Genomic DNA, 15,471 nt, shown 5'->3' with positions numbered 1-15,471 from the left:
ATCAGTGAGACCATATGATACATGTCTTTCTCTGATTGACTTATTTCGCTCAGCATAATACCCTCTAGTTCCATCCACGTCATTGCAAATGGCAAGATTTCAGTTTTTTGATGGCTGTGTAATATTCCATTGTATATATATACACCACATCTTCTTTATCCATTCATCTGTTGATGGACATCTTGGCTCTTTCCATAGTTTGGCTATTGTGGATGTTGCTGCTATAAACATTGGGGTGCACATACCCCTTGGGATCACTACATTTGTATCTTTAGGAACCCCTAATCTTTTTGATTACTAGTTCTGTGCTTAAAAGGACCATCGTGTGGCCACATAGTAACAGAGCATTCTCAAACCCGAGAATAGGGCTTCTTTGGTTTATTGAATTTGGAATTTTAAAAAGTTTTAACAAGTTTCTAGGGTCAAGGAATTTTAGAACTGACAAATGATATCAAAGATTCTGATATAAAGTAAGGAGAAAGAATATATTGCAGCTTGACAATCCAGGTCATTAGAAATATAATTTATCTCAATGGTCCTTTAAATAAGCACTTTTCATTGTATATCAAAAATAAAGTCTTTAGAAAAATATTTCTGCTTAGAACTTCTTTGGAACACATATATTATGTAAAGGAAGAAGAGCTTGTAAATGATGCAATAATATATTCAAATGAGAAGTGAAGAAGAATATGAAAAACCCACTTGTTTTTGTCCACATTCTCTATTTGAGATGCCCGTCTGAATTCTCCTTGGTTTGTGATTCATCTAGGGCACTCAGAAATTCCTTAATAACAAAGTCAGCACTCCTCCACTGTTCCCTCTTCCTGTCTTCCCTGATCAGTTCTCTCTGAAGAGGTGTCCCGCACACATCCACTGGAAAAAGTGAAAATGACGATGTTTCGGTCTTTATCATAGCTGTGCCTAGAACCAGGCACGCGGATTTGGCGACCACATCACCAAGTTGATCCACTTGTTCTTGGTGGTTTGGAAGGTGCTGTATTTTCATCCCTCACTTCACACACCGACACGAGATCTTGGTATAAGTCCCTCATGTTGTACTACAGGTATTAGCATGATGGCCTGATCTCCCTGAACCCCCTTGACCCCTTCAGCATGGTGAGGCAGAAGGAGCAACATCTTTCTCATCTGTTGGAATGAGGAAATAAGATGTATTGGCCAAATATCTCCATCTCCCACCCTTGCTTAACGTGAGGGTGTCCGATGCTCTCTTGAGTAGATCTTGAAGAAGACACCGAGGTAACACTGAAGCAACCTTTCTTCTTTTCCACATTCTTCTGAAGAATGACCCTTAGGTTCTGAGCCAGAAGCTGCATGATTGTGTCCTCGTGCTGGGCAGGCCTAAGGGAAGGAATGGCAGTATAACTAGGCCTGCATCCCAACACTTGAGTTAACCTCCACAGCCCCTTTAGGAACTCAGGGGGATTTCTGAGATAGACCAAAAACTGCAGCCAAGCTAAAAAAGCTCCACAAGGACATGGATTTCAGGCATGTGTGAAGGAGCCACAATACAATAGTAAACACTGAAGAACAAAGACAAATCCTACAAAGGAGCCTACTTGCACCCATGTGTTCTAGCTCTCCTATTGGTTATGTGTAGACATAGAATCAGAGGCCCTGAGATAGGAATATCACCCAACCTCTTCCTCTTGTACACAAAGCACCTAAGATTGGAAAGGTAAAGAGAATCCTCCAATGTGACAAAATGAATTGCCCAAGTGGGTTCAAGGCAGGCATCCCAACAGTGGTGGTTTTAAAATGTGGTCCTCAAATTCTTTGACATTTCTCCTATTGAGAAAGAGTCTATGTCTCCTCTTCTTGAATCTGGGCCCTATAATTGCCTGATCTATAGAATGTGGCAGAAGTGAGGCTATAAGCTGTTTCCCAGCCCAGGGCTTTAAGGAACTGGCAGCTTCTACCTTTTGCCTCCTGGAACTCCCAGTCTTAGAATCCAGCTACCATGCTGTAAGGAAGCCCAAGGTGCCGCATGGGGAAGCCAATGTGGAGAGGAATCAAAGTCCCTGGCTCCCAGCCCCAGCTGAGCTCCCAGCCAGCAGCCAGTACCCACTCGCTAGCCATGTGTATAAACCATCCTGGAAGCGGATCCTTCAGCCCCCACCCCAGCCCAAATCAGTGTTACAGAGATGGACCTTCCCTGCTAAGCTTTGCTCAAATTGCAGACTGGTAGGCTAGATAAATGTTTTTCACATTTAGTGGTTTTAAACCCACTAAGTTTTAGGTCACTATTGCTGTTACATAGCAATACATGAGTAGAATACTCCTTGTCCAATATATTCCTATTAAACACAGCCAGCATCTTTTGGGGAATGGGAGTTGGGGCCAATGGGGAAGGTGCTACATCAGTGGTTCTCAAACTTAATCAGATATTATGATGATTTAGGAAGCTTGCCAAAATGCAAGTCCCCTGACTATTGCAGTAGGTCTGGTGGATCTGAGTGCCTGCATTTTCAACACGTGCCCCAGTTGTCATAAAACCCTGTAGAGTCATCAATTCATTAGATTATAGTTATTCTAGTGAAAGAGCAAGTTTATTGGCTAAAATGCTTTGGGACAATGACATCTGTCTTTTTGATCTACCTTCTCTCCCACCTTCATCATTTTCCACTTGAAAAGACTGGTAGTCAACACTGTAAGGGGGACGATATATTACTTAAATCCACTTAATCATATGAGGTAAAGTTTCATGGATCTGGAATTCTGCCTTGTGTCTTCCCCACGGCCCACCACTCGGGGCTGTGTGTCTGGGTGGTCAGAGCACATGCCCTCGAATCAGACAAACCTGGCTTCAAAACCTGGGGGCTTCTTATTAGGTGTGTGACCTTTAGCCAATCACTTTCCCTTTCTAAGTCTCAGTGGACTCATTTGTAAAATGGATCGTGTTGCCAGTCCCATAGGATTGCGGTGAGGATCAAATGACTCAGCCCGATTCTTGGCACATAGTAAGTGCTCAGTAAATACTCTATATTGTGACTTGCCCAACAAAAGATAAAGGGGGAGGGGGCACTGTACATAGCATTCAGCACTTGAACTTATAACTGGAGACAGAGAAGTGGGTGAAATCAGCGGTAACCTCAGTCTGATATAAACCGGGTCAAATCACTGGGGCACGATTTGAAAACACAGATTTTCAGGCCCCAGACTCACAGCCTCTGATTCAGCAGATGGGCACAGGCCCCAGAATCCGTGCAGATAATTCTGAGGCGCGGTCAGGTTTGGGATCCAGTAAAACACCCAGCGTTCATTGCTTCTGAACATGCTGGACAACTTACACATTAAAATAATTGGCAAGATGTTATTCTGTTCCAGCAGACTCTCACACATTTTATGCACCCCACCTCTGAGAAGGAGGTTATCAAGCTTCTTAACAAACTTGAATGACCATAGGCCTCCGTGGGCCGGTCCTATTTTATCTTCCAGAGAGGCCAGGACTCCAGCATGTCCAGGGCACAGCCTCATGGTGAGGACATCCCAGGGCACTTCTGCTTCCCTAACCTCCCCGAAGCTTCCCATTAGCCACCTGCACACCTGACCCAGTTCTCCACCCACAGGATGGAAGTCGATGTCACTCCTGGAGATTTTAATTAATCGTCTTTCTATTTTTTTTTTCCTTTTGGGTCAGACTCTTAAGTGTCTATCATGCTGATGGCGCTCTAGGGAGTCTTTTGTTCTGAATAGGTGAAAAATTGTACCCACAAAAAGAGCTCCCCATCCGATCAATTCTCGCTAACAACTTTATTGATTAGCTGCAGGAACATTTTTCATTTATTAATTATGAAGATGTTTCAGAGATTTCTTAAAGTTAACTATAGTAATTTTGAAAAGAAATCCTGAGTTAACACTGCCTGGCTTGCCTCACACTGCCTACCAGGGCCCAGAGTCATAAGGCAGGTATTTGGGACCCTGGCAGAAGATTTTCAAGTACCCGTGAGCAGAGGCAGTGGTTGGAATCTTCATTTGGGGCTGATTAATTGATTACTTGGGGAAAAAAAAAAAACATGGCTTGTCTTTTTCAATAATGTGTTAGCATCAAAATATCATCCCATTATGATGTCCAGGCTGGTGATGGTTAATTAATTAATAGCCGCCAGTTAAAAACAATGTTCGACCCAGGTAAATCTTTCATTTATTAAAATCAATTTTGATAATGGCTTGGCGAGGGGATTCGGGGGCAGTCGGGAGACATGACTGGCTCTTTCTTCCCTCCCTCCTCCTTCCCTTCCTCTCCGCTCCTCCTCCCCATCCATCTTTCTCCTTCTCTTCCCGCTTCCTCCCCTGCAGTCCAGTTCCCTGCTGACCTGCCAGGTGCCTGTTAGAGCCCCTTCCTCCTCCTCCTGAGTTATTCAGCCGAAAGCCATCTGATGGCAGACATCCTTGCCAGCTTGATTCCTGAGGCTTCCTGAGGAGGAAGGCAAGGCTGCTCGGAAGTGAGAGAACCTCTGTCAGGAAGTCAGATTCTTGCTCCCCCGCACCCATGAGCATCCCAGCCCCTCCCCCCACCACACCCCTGCTAGACAAGGTTCTAGGCAAGTGACCCTAATCCTGGATGCAAGAAGGAAGGCATCCAGTTCCACAAACATGAGTAGACAGGGCTAGAAGAACCAGGTACTGTGCTGAACACAAACACAAATATGGGCCCATTTTCGCCCTCGGGGGGATTGCAGGCTATAGCAGTAGCCTGAATCATTTTAAGGTTTTAGCAGAATTGAGGAATGTTCAGGAAGAAAGCTGGTGAGTAAGATCAAAGATAGAGGAGATGCCTGCCTCACCCAAAATACCATCGAGAAAAAATGGGTTTGATCCCAAGGTAAAAGATCATAAAATGGAGTGTTTCTCTACTGGGTATTTACACTAAAGATACAAATGTAATGATCCAAAGGGGTACCTGCACCCCAATGTATATATATTCCACAATAGCCAAACTATGGAAAGAGCCCAGATGTCCATTGACAGATGAATGGATAAAGGAGATGTGGGGTATATATACAATGGAATATTATGCAGCCATCAAAAAGATGAAATCGTGCCATTTGCAATGATGTGGAAGGAACTAGAGTGTATTATGCTAAGTGAAATACGTCAGTCAGAGAAAGACAATTATCCTATGATCTCACTGATATGTGGAATTTAAGAAACAAAACAGAAGATCACAGGGGAAGAGAGGAGAAAATAAAACAAGATGAAATCAGAGAGGGAGACAAACCATAAGAGACTCTTAATCAAACGAAACAAACTGAGGGTTGCTGGAGGGGAAGTGGGGTGGGAGGATGGGGAGACTGGGTGATGGACATTAAGGAGGGCATGTGATGTAATGAGTACTGGGTATTATATAAGACTGATGAATCCCTGAACTCTACTTCTGAAACCAATAATACATTATATGTTAATTAACTGAATTAAAAAAAAATTTTAAAAAGGAAGTGTTTCTCATGAGGAAAAGGAAAAGGTAAAAATGAATCGGATTGGAGTGCCTGGGTCAGTTAAGTGTCTGACTTCAGCTCAGGTCATGATCCCAGGGTACCAGGACAGAGCCCCTGCATCAGGCTCCCTGCTCAGGGGGGAGCCTGCTTCTCCTTCTCCCTTTGTCCCTCCTCCCCACTTGGGCTTGCTTTCTCTCAAATAAATAAATAAAATCTTTTAAAGAAATGAATCAGATTATTGAATGCGAATGACCCTGGTGAAAAGGAAAAATAAAGCAAATCAAAACAAAAAGCAAAATCCTTGGTGGCTGTTCTGGGGGCTCAAGGCAGTGTTTGTTTGCAGGGCTGGGGAGTCCTGGAACATAGGGGGCTGACCCACCGTGGGGTGGGGATGGAGTTGTTGAGCCAGAAAGAACCTGGATTCCCACAGAATGGAAGAGAATTGCAGAAGCTCTAAACCATGTGTTTGGTATAAGAAGATAAGTGAGGAAGGGCAGGATCCAGATTTGAGAAGGTTGGTGAGGGATTATGGGCACAAGGCCCAACTGGGTTCTCGAGCAAGAACCAGCCTTGCTAGTGATGGGAGCTGCTGAGCAGTAGTGAGAAAGTGAAGGGCACAGGGGAGCATGAGAACACTTGAAATGGGTTGATGTTTAAGCAGCTAAACCGCCAGGCTCCTAAAAGAACTTGCAAATGTGACCTTAGTACTACTTTCTATTGTTAAGACATTAAGGAAAGAGGAGAGGAAAATAGGTACTGGCCAAAGTCCTCATTTTCAAATTTAAAAAAAGGGGAGATTCTAGCAACCTTAAACTTAAGCTCTCCCCTATCCCCTGACATTCAAGCATAGCTCTCTGATAAAATTCCAGAACAGATTATTAAAAGGAACATTGGGGGCTTTTAGAAACAAATCCGGAGGTTCTTTGTAGTTAACGTTTGTGAATAACAAAGCAAACAAACCACATTTCCTTTTCTATGAGGTTATAGATCACAAGTACGACATAATCAGGGCTCATCTTGATTCTAGCAAAGCAACCGAGCTAATCTTGCCCAATATTCTTATGGACAAATCTGTAAATTCTGGGTTAAATGTGTGCAGTTAGTGTGAATCACTATCAATAAGGATTCTTACTGAAAAGATCCTGATTATTGACTCCAAGGAAGAATTTGGTTTAGAATTCTGTTCCCAACCCTTCCTGGTTCACCATTTTCCTCAAAGAGGTGAATGAAGGCATAAAAGACAGGCTTCTCGGGGCACCTGGGTGGCTCAGTTGGTTAAGCAACCGCCTTCGGCTCAGGTCATGATCTTAGGGTCCTGGGATCAAGCCCCGCATCGGGCTCCCTGCTCGGCGGGAAGCCTGCTTCTCTCCCACTCCCGCTGCTTGTGTTCCCTCTCTCACTGTCTCTCTCTCTGTCAAATAAATAAATAAAATCTTAAAAAAAAAAAAAAAAAGACAGGCTTCTCAGATTTACAAACCTGACTCTTGTCTGGGAGGGGCACAGTTTACATAGCAAGAGCACAAGTCAATATTCTCAAAGTTATTCTGTTAGGTTGGAATACGGAAATAAACCAAGAATATAACAGGAAGAAACAGAAAGTCTGAGTTCAGGTTTAAAAAAAAAGATCAATAGCCCAGGCACAGCATTAGGACGTATGACCTGGCGGCAGCTGACACAAAAGAAAGGTTGGAGGTTTATCTGACCATAAGATCGGGACGAAGCACCGGCATGATGTGACTGCTAAGAAAGCTGATGCACTCTTAGGCTCTGCCTTAGGTGGTGCCCCCTGGAAGCTGAACCCGAGATAAGGATTCCAGTACAACTAATTAATTTGGGAGGTGACCCCATGACACCTCCTCCTGTAGGGGGGGTGGAGGGAGTCAGACAGGGGAAGAGCCAATAAAGGGGGAGTATGAAGCCAGCAGCCAGGCAGGCGACAGGAGCCGGATGCTGCTGTGCAACCCCAAGACACGGCGAAGACCTGAATCTCAGGGTGACCCCTGCTGCGGGGGGAGAGAACTGTGGCATCTACACTCCAGCTCCCACCTGCCATTCATTGACGGCTCCCCTGGGCACTGTGCATTCCTCAGCACTGCTGACTGGGCACAGTCCAAATGAGTTCTGGCAGCCCCAGAAAGCCCTCAGGCAAAGACATACAGGTGCTGATGCTTAAGTCAGACCGGTGTGCGCTAAATGATAAGGCTCAAGGGGGTATGAGCTGGGCAGCAGTTACCATCTGCTGTAGTCCCTAAGAATTATAGAACATACCGTCTTGCTGGTCAACTGGTATACTACATTTAATTCCGGGTGTCACATTAGAGAGGAACCTTGAGAACCAGAGTGTTTCTTAGAAGAGGGGCCCAAGATAATAAGGATCTCCACGTCATCTGAAGATGGAACTAAGGAATTCCACCCTGGGCTGAGGGTTGGAAGATATATCCTTCACATCTCATCGTTACCGTCGGATGGACATCTTCAACATAACACGTCCAAGTGGGAATTCAATGCTCCCTCCAAAACTAGAACATTGTGTTTGAAATGGTTTTGCAGAAATAGAGAAAATATGACCACCTCCCACTAAAGAAAAAAAAAAAAAAAAAAAAGTGGTGATGCTCTTGTTCTAGAAAAATGATAGGGAAGGGGAACCGGAGAAATATGGAAGATCAAAAATCAAGTACCAAAACAGTGTGTGTGTGTGTGTGTGTGTAAGTTATTTTATTTTTTTAAAGATTTTATTTATTTATTTATTTATTTGACAGAGACACAGTGAGAGAGGGAACACAAGCAGTGGGAGCGGGAGAGGGAAAAGCAGGCTTCCCGCGGAGCAGAGAGCCCGATGTGGGGCTCCATCCCAGGACCCTGGGATCATGACCTGAGCCAAAGGCAGACGCCCAATGATTCAGCCACCCAGGCGCCCCTGTAAATTATTTTAAAGATTCAGTGAATTTTGATATTGAAGCCATTGGCTGAAAGAATATTCAAAACTTGGACAAATTCTGAATTGGTGACTATAAAAGAACAAGGGGATTCATTTTATTTATTTTTTTAAAGATTTTATTTATTTGTTTGAGAGAGAATGAGAGAGAGAGCATGAGGGGGGGAGGGTCAGAGGGAGAAGCAGCTTCCCCGCTGAGCCGGATGCGGGGCTTGATCCTAGGGATTCTGGGATCATGACCTGAGCCCAAGGCAGATGTTTACCCAACTGAGCCACCCAGGCGCCCCTCATTTTAAACTAAAAACACCATCACGGATGAACAAATAAGATTATTTACTAGTATGGGAGAATATACAGGTACCCCCACTTTTCAAAAGTTCATGTTACACTACTTCACTTTTATGAAAGACATACATTAGTACCTGTTTTCACTAACCAAAAGAAATCCAAAGAGGATTTTCACTTTTATGGAAAAAACTCACTTTTTTCATAAAAGTGAAAATAGCATTCAGCATTTGTTTGCAGCGGGCCAGTCTGGAGGCAGCGAGAGCACGGGAGCGGCCCGACTCCTTCCCCGGGAACCACACTGAGCATCTCAGCAGCAGGCCCCAGCGCTTTGAACTGCCTGAGCATCTGTGCTGTATCTCGATTTATTTTGGGCATCTGTTAGCAAGATGTGTCGTAAGGTATCAAAAAAGCCTAAGAGAGGTTATTTCTTGGGTCTGGGAACGCTCAAAAATGTTTCCATGTAAATTAATGATAATTGCTTCTTTGCTTTACACCATTTGGCTTATGAAAGATTTCATAGGAACGCTCTACTTCTGGATAGCAGGGATATAACCTATACTATATGAATAAATATCCCTACACACAAACGTTTGCATTCATCATACAGATAGAGGTATATTTAACCGATAACTAGTAACACACACACGTTTACACATACAGCAGATTATAGCTGGGTATGACACCCTGGTGATTTTAATATTAATCCCAATTCCTCCTAACTGGTAAAAATAAACTATGACACACCCATAAATAGAATATTAAGCTGGGGGACCTCTCCGTGTATTGCTATGGGATAATCTTCAAGATAGAGTTTTCCCAAAATAAGCAGACTCTTTCCCTTGCCATACACACTGACCCTGTGTTTTATGGGGTTTCAATGCTAAAGGGGATCCTTATGTTCCTTTCATTGCCTCTGGGTCCTGGATGGGCTACTTACTAACCATGTGGCAATCTTTTAACTTCTCAAGATTCTAGTTTCCCTCAAATGCTTTTGTCCTAGCCATTGTCTGGCTGTGAAGGACAGGTAGGAATAGGAATGAGATTTTAGCATTTAGCATTTTATTTTCTTTTGAGTTGGCCTGGGGAAAGAGAGAAGTAAAAAAAAAAAAAGTCCCTAAAGCTATTGTAGAAAGGAGCATTTAATCTTCTTTTCGCTTCGTATTACTTGTAGGCATGGGACAAAATACTATGATCCCTGTTTTCCCCGAGGAGGTCATCGGGGATGCCGTGGCTGGAGCCAGCCGTCATGGACAAGTACAAAATGGAACAAAAGTAGAACGATACGGAGAAACAAAGAAAGCATCCACATCCCAGATACCTGGGTGTGCACAGTTCAGGTCAGAAGCTGTGGCAAGAGTGCTCTGGGAATCCCAAGTCAGTGTCAAGCAGGGAAGCTGTCAACTCTCATCTGGGCTTTTCTGAGACCTCCCGTGACAGTCAGGATTCCACAGCAAATTAAATAAGCAAAAAGACACAGTGGGAAGAGCAGACACAGGAAACGTCTCCCCCAAATTAGTAAGAGCTGATAGGATGCAAAAGGACATGCCTTTGTCTAGCATTCACAACAAGAAATTCAGGTAGTCTATTTTACTTATAACTTAGGACAACGTGTTTTTACTTATAACTTAGGACAACGTGTTCCTGTACAAATCTAAGAAAGCAAAGTTAGTGTTCAAGGCAAAATGAAAAAGCCACAGTTGGTCCTGATGATGTAAAGATTTTAACAAGAATTGCACTGGTTAATCTGTGGCTGCCAGTACTTTCTAGAGAATGAGATGCAAACAGGATAGAATGAGTCTGTCCTCTTTTCCTGCCAAGGGGCTCCTTGAAGGGGCTGGTATTCTCGGCAGCTCAGAACGCTGGGCTTCGGGGGATGCCGGAGGAAGAGTAACAAGAGCTTGTATCCGGTCAAGTCTTCGCTGATTACAAAGTATTTTCACATCAGTTATCTGAGCTGACCTCCACACCGCTAAGAGTAATATATGATGAGGTCAGGGGCTGTCTGCAAGGTGAGCGGCTGCTGGCTTCACGCGGTTAGAAATGGTGACCCGGAACCAGTTTTGTTCGGTGTGGTCCTTCTGCTGTACTGTTCCTGCCACACCACGCCATCTCTACAAGCCACCCTCCTCTCCTCAAGTCTCTCACCCTTGACCTACCCTGATGCAGGAAGGGCCATTCTTTCTTAGGGAGTCCCACACCAAGATGGAAATGCCTCCAGAAGGATTATCGCATTGATGACATTAGCTGCCAAGGAGGGTGACTCTATCTACTAGGACCCTTAGGAGATGGAAGACAAGACACATATGTTGTGAAATAAGGCCAAGGAGAGTATAACGGCACTGTTACGTAGAGACAGGGAATCCAAGCAAGGGGTCCAGAGGAATCTCAGGGTAGTCGGAGAGCATTTTGAGGGCATGGAGTGGCTCAGAGAAAATGGATAGGCCCCAGGACAAATGTCATCTATATTGAGGTTTTTATCTAGAAATGATCCAGATCATCTGACTTGTGCTAGGTCTTCAGTTTCAACATGGCAGACCAGCTAAAAGAGGTGAAGAGTGGGTCTGGTTGAAGTAGACAAAAGAGAGCCTGGATATGCAGATATGGCCACTGCAAGGTTAATGAGCATTGGAAAGCCACTTGAGAACTTTACATCTAGATGGAGACCATGATCCCAGGATCTGGGGATCAAGCCCACGAAGGGAGGGAAAACTATTCAGCCTAATGTGATGGAAGCCCAAATTTTATTTTATTTTAGTTTCGTTTAAAGATTTTATTTATTTATTTGACAGAGAGAGAGAGAGAGAAGGAACACAAGCAGGGGGTGTGGGAGAGGGAGAAGCAGGCTTCCCATGGAGCAGGGAGCCCGATGTGGGGCTCAATCCCAGGACCCTGGGATCATGACCTGAGCCGAAGGCAGATGCTTAATGACTGAGCCACCCAGGCATCCCTGGAAGCCAGAATTTTAGAGGCAGAGATGGGGGCAAACACTGGTCGGCTGAGGGTGAGTGGAATGGCCAGACCCTCTGAGATGTCCCGGACACAGGTTAGAGACCTGGGCCATAAATCAGCAGAGGCCTGGGCTCTGTTACCCACAGTACTAGGGATTGGAAGTCTGGCTCAGACAGGCTGGGCAATTGGGAGTTCAGAAGGACAGTATCCCCATTTAACCTACAATTCCACTCCAATAAATTATTCTATAGATATTCTCATACTTGTGGGAAATGACATGCATACAGAAATATGTGGCATTGTTAGTAATAGCCAAAGTTTAGAAACAACGTAAATTTTCATCAGTAGAAGATGGTTCAAATAAACTACGGAATACTTATGCAAAGAAGAAATAAGCTGTGGAATTCCCTATGCATGGATCTGGAATAATCTTCAAGACATATTTTCCTCAAAATAGGGGCACCTGGGTGGCTCGGTCGGTTAAGTGTTTCCGACTCTTGGTTTTGGCTCAGGTCATGATCTCGGGGTCCTGGGATCGAGCCCCGTGTCAGACTCCCTGCTGAACGGGGAGTCTGCTTGTCTCCCTCTCTCTCAGCCTCTCCCCCTGCTCATGCTCTCTCTCTTTCTAAAATAAATAAATAAATCTTTTTTAAAAAAGACATATTTTCTTCAAAATGAGCAGAGCAAAATAGTATGTACAGCGAGCTACCATTTGTATTTCTTTCTGTAAAACATGTTTAGGGATCCCTCTGGGCATGAGACCTGGGTGCCTAGGTGATAGAGCAGGAAGGAAATATTTCTCAGTTTGTCTTTATGTGACTTTGGAGATTTATACTGTTTGTATGTATTACCTATTAAAAAAAAATACAGGTGTAGAAGGGTGAGATGACAGGGAACAGGAACTCAAACCCAGAGAAAGAGTTGACAAAGATGAGCTCAGGCAGAGGCTGGGCGTGGGGTGGGGGTCCAATGTTGGGCCGGTGTGTTTGCTGCCCTGCATTCCCAGTCTGGGTCAGGAGGGAGCCAAAGAGTGTGGCGTGGCACAGCAAGACCCAACAAGGGGACACCTGACAGAGTGAGGAGTGAGGAGGGGCAGGTGACCGGGCAGCTGTCCAAGTGACCTACTGCCACAGACCCTAGTTCCAGAAGGGAATTTAAGATCACTCAGTCTGATGGTTCCAAAATGTGGGTGTGTGATTTGGCTGCGTCAGAACCAACTGGAGCCCTTATTAACAAAATTCGTATTTGTGGTCCCATCCCAGACCCCCGAGTCTGAAAGTCTTGGGAGTGGGGTAGGGCCTGGCGTCCCCGCAGATTCTGATGTTCAGAGGGGTTGGGAACCACTGACCTTGAGCGCCCGTCTCTCTCATTGGCTGAATGGGATTGCCAAGAGCGATAGTGCTGGAGTGGGGCATCCTGCAACGCCCAGATCAGGCAGGAGGAAGCAGGTTAAGGCAAGTACCTATAAGCCATGGAGTTCAGCGTATAGTGCAAAGAACACAGGCTTGGAGTCAGTTACACAGACTGGGCTTGAATCCCAGTTCTGCCACTTAATGGCTCTGTCTTTGGAGATGACTTAATGTTGCTATGTTTCAATCTCTTCATATCTTCCATGGATTGAATTGTGCCTATGCCATAGGCTCAAAATTTGAACAAGATTTTATACCTATGTATATAGTCTCCAGCTGTTCTTATTCTTGTTCTATTGTTGTTATTGCAACTTCATAGGGAGGTAAGGACCTTGCGGAGAGACCAAGGACTGTCATCACGGGAAGAATCGGAATCTAACTAGCTGGCTTCGGCAGCATCCCTGAAGTCCAAACCATCCGAGGAGCTATAGCAAAAAGTGGGCCTGCTATGGCATCTGTTTTCTGCAAGGATCATAATCCTATGACTTCCTACTTAGATCTCTGTCCTGGTGAATATTTAGCGCTTAATCACCCTTGAAATATACCATTTTATGCTTGTAGCGGGATTGTCTTAGGGTTTATGCAATGAGCCACACTGGAGGGAAAAATAGCCTGCTTCCAGATCTCTAGAGGGCTTAGAGCACTCGGCACTCTTTATCACATTTAACTGGGCTCCTGAGCACATCGCTGTTCTGGGATTACAGGATGGAAGCTTGAGGTATTCATTTCGTCTCTTTTCCCTCAGTGAGTGTAACTCCATGAATGACTACAGAACATATTCCCGGCACACTGAATTCTCCACTACGCCTGGCCAGCGGAGAACGCAAAGTGCAGAGACCCTCAAGTCTGGAGGGCTTTGAGAAGTTCCTCTTGGCCCTTCTTTCTTAGGCAGGCCCAGATTTGACCCAGAGGCTGGGCCACAAGCACAGGTTTCTTCAGATTTGGAAATTCCGGGAGAGGTTTTATGCAGAGTGTGGTAGGTTGGTTGCAGTTGTGTTTCTAGAAAATTCTTATTCCTGTTTTGGCAGTGGCTGAAGAGGGTGGGACAGTGAGAGAGGAGCTCCCTCAATCTGACCCTAAAGCTAACTGGTGCCTCTGAATTCCTTGTCGTGGTCCTCCTCAGGGCTGCTTTGTTTCGCTTTGTTTATTTTCTCCAGAATGCGGACTTCATCAGTACTGGAGACTCTACATACAAAGTGAGAGGGAGAGGAAAATGAGAAGAAGAAATGCAGGGTGATGAGGTGGGGAACTCACCCCTGAAAAAGTCGTCCCACAGAGTAGGGAGGATGGATGCAAACAGGGGCCGAGCAAGTCCTTGGGGATGGTGAAGGGGAAACTGAGGCCCAGGGAGGATGGGGTTTCTGTGGCCAATCGGAGACCAGAACCCAGATGTCTGAATCTAACTAGTTTAGCAACGTCCGAAAGAAAGCCCTAGGCAGGAGGAAGGGAATAGAGACTAAGGAGTTAGACTAAATTTGTCAGCAGATTTGTCCCCAGGATTTTTTTTTTTTTTTACAAAGTAATTTCTAAAATGTCATTATATAAGTGTCTTACTTTCTATTGCCATGTAACAAATTAAGACAAAGCTAAGCAGCTTAAAATAACAAACAATTATTATCTGCCAGTTTTTGTGGGTCAGGAATTCTGGCAGTTTAGCTGGATGCCTCTGGCCCTGGCGTCTCACAAGGCTGCAATCAAGCATCAGCTGGCATCATGGTCTCATCCAAAGGCCTGTCCCAGAGAGGACCGACTTCCAAGCTCACTCCTGTGGTTCTTCGTAAGATTCAGTTCCTTGTGGGTTATTGGACCGAGGGGTTCAGTTCCTTGCCAGCTGTTGGCCAGAGGCCCCCCACATTTCCCTGCCACCAGAGCCTCTTCACAGGACAACTCATGGCATGGCAGCTGGCTTCTCTCAAAGCAAGTGAGAGAATACCCAAAACAGAAGTGGGCGTCTTCTTATATCCCAATTTCGGAACTGACATCCGATCAACTCCACCGCTTTCTATTCCCTAGAAGCAAGTTGCCAAACCCAGCCCGCACACAAGGGGACAGAGCATGAAGACCAGGAGACGAGGATCACTGGTTATCATAGAAAAACACAAGAGATAGCAAGGATTGGAGAGGATGTGGAGAAAAGGGAACCCTTGTGCACTGTTGGTGGGAATGTAAATTGGTGCAGCCATATGGAAAACAGTGTGAAGGTTCTTCAAAAAATGAAAAATAGAGCTACCATATGATCCACGTCCGGGTATCTATGCAGAGGAAATGGAAGCAGGATACTGAAGAGATATCTGCATTCCCATGTGCACTGCTGCATTATTCACCAGAACCACGGCATGGAAACAACCTAAGTGTCCATCAGTGGATGAATGGATAAAGAAGATGTGGCGTATATTCAATGGAATATTAGTCAGCTATGAGAAAGAAGGAAATC

Source organism: Halichoerus grypus, chromosome 13, assembly GCF_964656455.1.
Source record: "Halichoerus grypus chromosome 13, mHalGry1.hap1.1, whole genome shotgun sequence".
Classification (NCBI taxonomy): domain Eukaryota; kingdom Metazoa; phylum Chordata; class Mammalia; order Carnivora; family Phocidae; genus Halichoerus; species Halichoerus grypus.
The sequence above is the reverse complement of the archived record's forward strand: the minus strand, read 5'-3'. Positions refer to the sequence as shown.